The sequence below is a fragment of the Nannospalax galili genome, unplaced genomic scaffold (genome assembly GCF_000622305.1).
Source record: "Nannospalax galili isolate Female #2095 unplaced genomic scaffold, S.galili_v1.0 scaffold6542, whole genome shotgun sequence".
Taxonomy (NCBI): Eukaryota; Metazoa; Chordata; class Mammalia; order Rodentia; family Spalacidae; genus Nannospalax; species Nannospalax galili.
In genome coordinates this window covers 20,524-29,596 of record NW_008347911.1, presented here as the reverse complement: position 1 = coordinate 29,596, position 9,073 = coordinate 20,524, and positions in this window count along the sequence as shown.

Sequence of the window (9,073 nt, the reverse complement as noted above, 5' to 3'; positions counted from 1 at the left end):
TCCATATCTCCACTTCTCTTTAACATAGTGCTTGAAACTCTTGCTAGAGCAGTAAGACAAGAGAAGGAAATCAAAGGAGTAATCATTGGAAAAGAGGAGTTCAAATTATCCCTTTTTGCAGAAGATATGATATTATATCTAAGAGATGCCAAAAATTTCAACAGAAAACTCCTAGAGAGTATTTAACATGTTCAGTAAAGTGGCAGGTTACAAAATTAATCCAAAATTTTCTGTAGCCTTTGTATATACGAATAGCAAGCAATCAGAGAAAGAATACATGGAAACCCCCCCTTCACAATAGCTGTAACAAAAAATAAAATAAAACATATTGGAATAAACCTGACCAAAGACATTAAAGACCTCTACAGTGAAAATTTTAAATCTTTAAAGAAAGAGATTGAGGAAGACATCAGAAGATGGAAGGATCTCCCATGCCCATGGACTGGAAGAATTAATATTGTGAAAATGACCATCCTACCAAAAGCCATTTGTAGACTCAATGCAATGCCAACGAAAACTCCTATGACACTCTTCACAAAGTTGGAAAAAAAACCATCCTAAGATTCATATGGAAACACAAAAGACCTTGGATAGACAAAACAACTCTGAGCACTAAGAGCAATGCCGGAATATTACTATGCCAGATTTCAAACTGTATTACAGAGCTATAGTCATAAAAACAATGTGGAACTGGCAAAAATATAGACGAGTAAATCAATGGAACAAAACTTAAGACCCAAATATGAGTCCATGCAATTTCAGCCCCCTGATATATGACAAAGTGACCAATAACATTCACTGGAGGAAAGACAGCATATTCAGCAAATGATGCTGGCAAAACTGGATCTCCACCTGTAGAAGAATGAAACTAAACTCCTATCTTTCACCTTCCACAAAAGTCAGCTCCAAATGGATCAAAGACCTCAATGTAAAGCCTGAAATTCTGAACCTGTTAAAAGAAAGCATTGGCAATAACCTACAAGACGTAGCTGTAGGAAAGGATTTTCTAAACCGGACATCAATTGCTCAGGAAACAAGGTCATGAATCAACAAATAGGACCTCATTAAATTAAAAAGCTTCTGTACATCAAAAGAAGCAACTGAGGAAGTGAAGAGAAAACCCACAGAATGGGAGAAAATGGTCACCAGTGACTCATCTGATAGAGGTTTAACATCCAGAATAAAACAAAGAATCAAGAAAGGACATAACCCAATTAAGAGATGGGCCACGGAACTGAACAGTGAGTTCTCAAAAGAAGAATTAAAGATGGCTAAGCAGCATCTTAAAAAGTGTTCACCATCAGTAGTTATTAGGGAAATGCAAATTAAAACCATTTTAAAATTTCTTCTTACCCCAGTCAGACTGGCTAAGATCCAGAGAACTAATGATACCAAATGTTGGGGGATGTGGGGAAAGGGGAATGCTCATCCACTGATGGTGGGGCTGCAAACTTGTACAACCCCTATGGAAAGCAGTGTGGAGAACTCTTAGAAAACTACAAATGAACCTACCATTTGACCCAGTTATACCACTCCTTGGTATATACCCAAAGACCTCATCCTATTTCAGAGATACTTGTACATCCATGTTTGTTGCTGCTCTTTTCACAATACCTAAGAGATGGACTCAACCTAAGTATCCCTCAACTAATGATTGGATAATGAATATGTGGTTCATTTATACAATGGAGTTTTACTCAGCAGTAAAGAAAGATGAAATCATGAAATTTGAAGGTAAATGGATGAACTAGAAACTGTTATACTAAGTGAAGAAACACAGACTCAAAAAAGAAAAAAAAGCAGTATGTTTTCCTTCGTATGTGGATCCTAGTACCAAATCCTCATAAGTGAGTATGTATCCAGACAAAACTACAGGAACCGTGATAATGGAAAGGAGTCAGGGAGGTAAAGGAAAAGAAAAAATCTGAAAGAGAAGAACAGTAGGAAATAGATGTTAATAAGGGAGACATGGATAAAAACGGGGATACTTTAAAAGGAGGGGAGAGGGAAGGTTATACAAGGAACTTAGGGGATAAAGGGAAAGAAGGAGCTCAAGGGAGGTGGGACCACAGGAGAAGGATATTATTAAAGGAACTATGGAAAAAATATGGATACTTTAAATTGGGAAACCATGGTGGAAAGGTTAGACAATGCAAGAGATAAATAATGCCTAGCTAGATGGAAACTATATTAATTGAACAACCTACTAACAAATCATACATACAACTAGCTCAAGGAATATTACATACTTCTAGGCAAGGTCTATCTGAGAATGTTTGGTCTTTGCTCGAGATTTATCTACATGGCATATGGTAAATAATAGTACCAGACTGGTGGAACTAAACTTCTTGGATGTTTAACAGCCATACTTTGAGGCCTATATTAATTTGATCAGGGGGATATAAAGGACAGTTTTTTGCTCCTTGCCTTCCTAGGTCAAAGAGTTCCAGGAGACTATGAGCATCTCTCAAACGGTCCTGTATCTGCGGTGAGTCACCTGCCCTGTTGATCAAGGAGGCCTTAGAGCCCCAATCAAATGAACTTGAACCAATGTCGAGTCTACAAAGAGGAGGGTCAACACAGAGGAATCATTTCCTCCATGCTTCCAAGAAAAGCCAACCATCATTGAGCAGGACCTTTGACTTCTCTTCACATAGATGGAACTGGTAAAAGGAAAGGAGCCAGGGGCTCCTCCCAAGCCCATGTGACCCCTGAGGAACAGATCCTCAAAAGACTTTAAGAGTAAAAATAAATTGGTTTATCTGGGCCAACTGTATGGCCTCAAACACCCAAAAGGAAAGTATAACCAAAGATTAAAGAGGTCAGTATAATTTTTTAAAAGTCCATGTGTATAGCTAAAGATCTTCATAGCAAGAAACAGTGCCAGACAGGAGATGCCTTCCTTTGAGTTGTTGGCCAGGGTGGCCCATGAGACTCCCAGACAGTAATCCAGCATAGAACTGGGAAAATGAACAGCAGACCCTGACCACTGATTACTGCTAGATGAGGAAGAGCTGATCTTCTTTAAACAAGGAACTCTAGATAGGATGACTAAATTCAGTGGGTGGAAAAGCATTGGGAAATGACTGGGGGTGCTGACAACATAGTGGACAGTAACAGCAATGACAGACTGTATGGGTTCCAGTGGGGAGGGGTGGAGGCTACCGGAGGGTTCCAGTTGGGAAGTGGGTGTATAGATAAATAAGATTGTTTGGGTTGCTGTGTATGATATACACAAAAAAAAACAAAAAAATGAGTTGTATTTGAGGAAGCAGCATAAATATTTGCTTCACGTTAATGAGTAGAGGTGAAAACATTACCATTGAAATCTACCTGATGACTTTATACTTAGGGGCCAAAGATCCGATTGTAATGGACTGTGACTAGTAACAATCAGATGCATAGAGATTAGAGACACGTGCAAATATCTAAGTGCTAGTAGCATTAAAATTGTGTTTTTCTGAAGGAAACAGTATATTTTAAAATGAAATGGAGATCTTTTTTGTAGGTTAAAACCTCATTCAATTTTATGTCTTACTGGATTTATACTGAGTTCAGTATTGTACAACTGTGTGAATTCAACTGTGAACCTACAAGTTTACAGACACTTTTGAAAGAGACGTATCTTTGCTCTGGAAATTGTTGTTGAATATGACAAAGCTGTGATGAAATGCTGCTTCTAATCATGTGGTTATTAAACAAATACTTTTAAAACAAATGAAACTACAATTAAGAAAGCAAGAGACAGATAATAATGGAGAACAGGAAGCCAAAGAGGAGGAAGGGGAGCAGAGGTGGGGAGTGAAGAGGGTGTGGAAATGGGATCACACACGTGTGTGACACTCGGAATTAATAATAATAATTTTGTATCTTTTATTAAAAAATAATATACTATAGTGGGATCCTATTCAAACCCTGCAGCCCTCTGGTTTCTCCTTTCCTTCCAACTCAACCTCCTCTGACCATCTAGGTTTGCAGGACAACAAGAGCAATGACAGTGACCTCTGTGCTTTTGGGGCTCTGAGACCTTCCTGGCCAATAATTTATAGGGAGGGATCCTGGACCTGGTACTGGGGTCCTTCAGGGAACAGCACTATCAATCAAAGAAGGTACCTCTATTTTGAGCACTATTTTATTATCTTAATTTAATTTTAATTTTATTTTTAGTCATAAGCTTCTGTATGGCCTTCTCATATATTTTTAAGTTCTGGTAACATTTTCCCACCATGCGTTTTCCCCAGTTATCCATTCAAACACTGTTTAAGAAGAAAGATCAGAGATAATTGGTGAGGGATCTAGTGGCCATGTGTGTGTGACCTAGGACAGTTCCAATGTGCATGTGTGAGTTACAACAGTGCTGACGTGCCTTTTAAAGAATTGTTTTAATAGAGCAATTTCACCATGAAATATGCAGAGCTTTGACATCCATCAATAATGTCACTGACATGTGCTGCATGATTGGCTTGAGCCTGTCACTCTCTATAGCCGTTCAAAGCAAGAATGTATTCTTTCTAATGTTGGAAATCTTCTCTGTTCTTTCTCAGCTCTCAGTTTACTTGAAAATGGCAAATGTCATTTCCATAAACATTAAAACTCTGGGGAAATGACACACTCTTCTAAATTCCCAGCTCCTGAATAAAATATCCCAGGCCCCACTTTTTATTAGAATTTAGAATGTAAACCTCAGAATCCACTCTGTGTCCTCGACTTTGGCAAACCCTGGTATTTCTAAGGCCGTAAACAAGAGCTCCGGTTTCCATCTGCTCCCGTTGTAAGATTTTAAGGAGCTGCTTTTCTTGTCTTATCACTTATACATGTGACATCTTCATCTACTTGGCAATTTTCTCTGCACGTTTGTGTATGTCTATGACCCACAATGACTTTAACGATTATTATTTTGGTGCTAAGAAAAGCAACACTCAATCTCTTATTCTCAGACTGTCACGCTGTGCATCTTTCTACTGACTGCTGTCCACTGTGAAAAGAAGCTTCTCTCAGCAGAGATTGAAAGCAGCACAGGTTTATGAGTATTAGCAAAAATATTCAGAAGACACATTTTCAAAATGACAATAGCAGGTGCTACTGTAGGGCCTGTGACATCCCCAACTATTGACTTGTGAGCAAGATTCCAGTACCAGGCATAAAATTCTCTCCTATTTATCAGGTCTAACATCCATCTAGAGGGAACTTAGCTAACCCATAACAGTGGTGTCAGTGCTATGCTAGTGGACACATCTTTCCTTGAAGGTCAGTATTGCAGCATTAAGCATTCAGTGGTAAGCAAGACCATCGATGCCTTTTCCGTCCCAGCAGCCTGTATAGCACCTTCCAGCACTATGAAAACTAGACACCAGGGAAGAAGTTTCACAGTTGGTTTGAGAACAGTTTCTCTGTCCAGAAACCAAAGCATGTGGGGTTTTCAGCAGTAGGTGTTACCATGTAGCTGTAGTGGATAATCAAGCCTGTGTTGTTTTGGAGACCTCTGGAGCCTCACAGACCAACAACTTGTAATGATGTATCTACTGCCCTGTAGGTTATTTTCATTTCATAACCCATGTCTTCTGAGAGTGACATTGTCCATCCATGAAGAGTATTTCTTTCCATTTTTTTTACACTATTTTGGAATTAACTTACTAACTAGTGGTTTTCCGTAAGGGCTTCTGATCGGTCCTTATCTTTGGTTTACTCCCCAACTATCCCTTCTTATCCCACATTCTCCCACCTCCATCACCATAATCCATAATAAGAAATCTGTCTTTACTCCAGAACCATCTCGAATATCTTGAAAGAAGAGATGGAAAGAATGAAAGTGGAGGAGAATGGAGAGCAGTGCAATGGGGTGCCGTCCTGGACAGCACAAGGTCACTGCAACCTTGAACTCCCAGCAGCTGGGGTTATCTGCATAAAACCTGCAAAAGATCACAGCAGACAAAATCACAGCATTGATGCAGTAGGGGTCCTCCAGGCCCAACTGTTTCTGAGGAGCTATTGGCACGTGGACAGCTGCTGGGGGAGGGGGAGTGATTCTTTTTTGAGGATATTCCCACTGGTGTGTTTCTCACACGCTGGTAGATGTCCCCACACCCATGCACATATGGGAAGCACTAACTGGATTTAGTCATTTGTTAAAAGACATGACTATGGGAAGGGGGCATATTGGAAGGGTCATGGGGGCAGATAGAGGACTGAAATGGGGGTAAATGTGATCTTATTTCATTATATATGTGTATGAAATTCTCAAAAATTAAGGAAAAAAATAAACAGCATAAACACTCATTTATTTTCAAATATAATTTTAGGAAACATTCCACGCATCAGCCAGGACAATCATGTTATGAGTATGAGTTCTCCTGGAGCCTCCCGTGTTGTTGGTTTATGATTCCCTCCCCTGGTATTTCTCATGTGAACTTGTAGAAACGTCCTTGGAGCTAAGAAACCTGGTGTGTCCAGACTTTAAAATAGGAAGCCTAGTAGATTCGGTTCTTTTCAACAGGGGACAAGGAGAGAGGAGCAGGTGTGACAGCTTATTCTCCTGTGCAAGAAAAGTTGCTGTTATGGGCAAGAGTCCTGGGAGAGGCTATTCTGGCTCAGCTGAATATGATGAATATCTGGGATCATCAGCCTCCACAAGACCAGGACAGTGGAATGTGTCCAGGCAGAGACTCTGGAGATGTCCTTGCATGACAAATTAAGAACCTAGGAAATCATGTCTCTTGTTCCTAGTCTTACAGTGACTGGCAGCTCTACTGCAGGTGACTCCAGTGGACAGAGGTGCATTATGACTCCCCCTGCTGGAGTCACTGTCAAAAGAAGGCAGAATCAGCTCATTGTCCAAGCTTTCCTAAAAGTTGGGTCCTGAGTTCGGGGTCTATTTATTTCCCGCTTTTTTTTCTGTCCTAAATCCTCATTTAGTCTCCGTCTTCCTTGACATCTTCTGTGATGGTCTGAATGTGAAATGTCCCTCGTAAGCACATGTATCTGACCTTTGGTGCTCAGTTATTGGTGCTGTTTGGAAAGGTGTGGAGCGTGGTGCCCTTGTGTCTGCTGTCTGCTTCCTGAGCTCCAATTCCTGCATTCTGACTGTGTCCTGAGAACCTGACTGAGGCTGAATTCTGAGGTAACACACTAGTTTGATGGAGGAAATTTCAAGATGAAAACTCTTCAGAATGTGTCATGTTTTACGACTCACTGCTGTTATCCTAGCCTACAGGGAAAGAGAAAGTGAAGGAGAAAGATATGGAGAATTGTGGCATTTGGCAGGGAAAGGTGCAAGTTTCAAGTTGCAGACAGATGTGAACAGAGAAAGAAGCTGTAATTGTTAGAGAGATTAGCACCATTAAAGAAAAATCTCAACCTCGACCTCTGAACTAAAAAAAAACTAACCATAAGCATAAGACCCTAACCCAGAAAGGTTCCATCTTGTGAAAATGCAAAGTCTCCTGATAAGGAAGATCCTAAACAGAATTCTCCTGAAGAAATTCCCTGTATACATCATGGGAACTGTTTCCCCCGGGTTAGGCTCAAAGGCACACAGAGAACCTACAGGTGTGATTGAAGAGACCAGCCTGCAACCCAAGATAGCACAGACCTTGGCAGTGTGTCCACATGATGCTCTTTCCAATCATGAAAAATGAAAGATTGAAGAGGTCACAGAGATCTGATAAACCATTGTGGGCAGGCAATGTGTGCAAGGGTCAGATTCTTACAAGGAAGTCCTAAACACTATCTTTTAAGAATTTTATTCATTTATTTTTACCTGCATTTTTCACTGATACACTCTAAAAACTTTGAAATTCTGCAGCTTTTACTAATTCCCTCTACTAAACATAAGGTTCTGCTCCCACACCCACAATGGTCCCTGAGCCCTGGGTGGCAAAGGTTCACTGTAGGATTCCTATGCAGGGACACACACTCTAGTCTCTTACTCTCTACACTTTGGCTAGTTGTGGGTTTCTGTGTTAATCTCCTTCTGTTGCATGAGGAAGCCCTGCTGGTGAGAGCTGAGGCAGGCATTAGTATCCTCTCTCCACTGTGTTCCATGAGACTTAGGTGTGGAGGTCCCATTGTCACTTAGGGCTGTGCATCTCACAGACACTTATTCTCGGCATTTGCTCCTATGAACCTACAGCAATGGTGACAGCACGCACCAGACCCATGCAAACTCAAAGCAGACAAAACCCAGCATAAAACTGGGGACATGGGTAAGAAGCCCCAACCTTAACTGAGGAACTATTGGCAGCTGATCACTGCTGGGTAAAAGAGAGCTGATCTTCTTTAAGAGAGTGACACTAGAAAGGCTCACCAGGCTCCAGTGGATCAACTCACATAAACAGACATCTGTGGACATAACCTTGACTTGATAGGCCTTAATTTATAAGGCAGAATGCATGAAATCTAGTGGGGGACTATGTGGGTGCCGATAGGGGAGGAGGTCTAAAGAGAATTAAGATGTATTTTTGAAATGCACAAGAATTCAGTCAAATATATATGGAAAAATAAATGAAAACATAAAATTGAAAATGTTCCATTCAGACTATCCAAACTGTCTTCTCCTTTACCTCATGAGTCCCATTTTCCTCAGGCCTCTGTCCCTCATCAGATCCTGAGAGATACTCTCATGTCTCTCCTGTTGGGGTGAGGAGAGTTCATACGTATAGGATCTTCCTTAGAATCTCATGCCAAAATCCACACGACGTTGCAGGTTGACTGAATCTGAGAAAGAACCTCATCAGGTAGAGGTACCAGGAGAACTGAGAGGGAAACTAGGCTCCTGCTCCTGTCCCTCTGAAGGTTTATTTTACGACTTGTATCACTGTGGGAGGGAGGCTATAATCCTGTTGACAGTAATAAGTTGTGACATCTTCAGACTCCAGATTGCGGATGGTGAGGGTGAAATCTCTGCCATAGCCACTGTCACTGAACCTTGATCGGACACCGGAACTATATGAATTCCCAGAGTTGCCCTTTCTAACCTGGGATCCAGAGAAGAAGGAGCCCAGGAACTGTGTCGCCGCAGGCTTCATATCCATGCTGTGTCCTCACTTGGACTGACTCCTGAACTGGTTGTGAACAG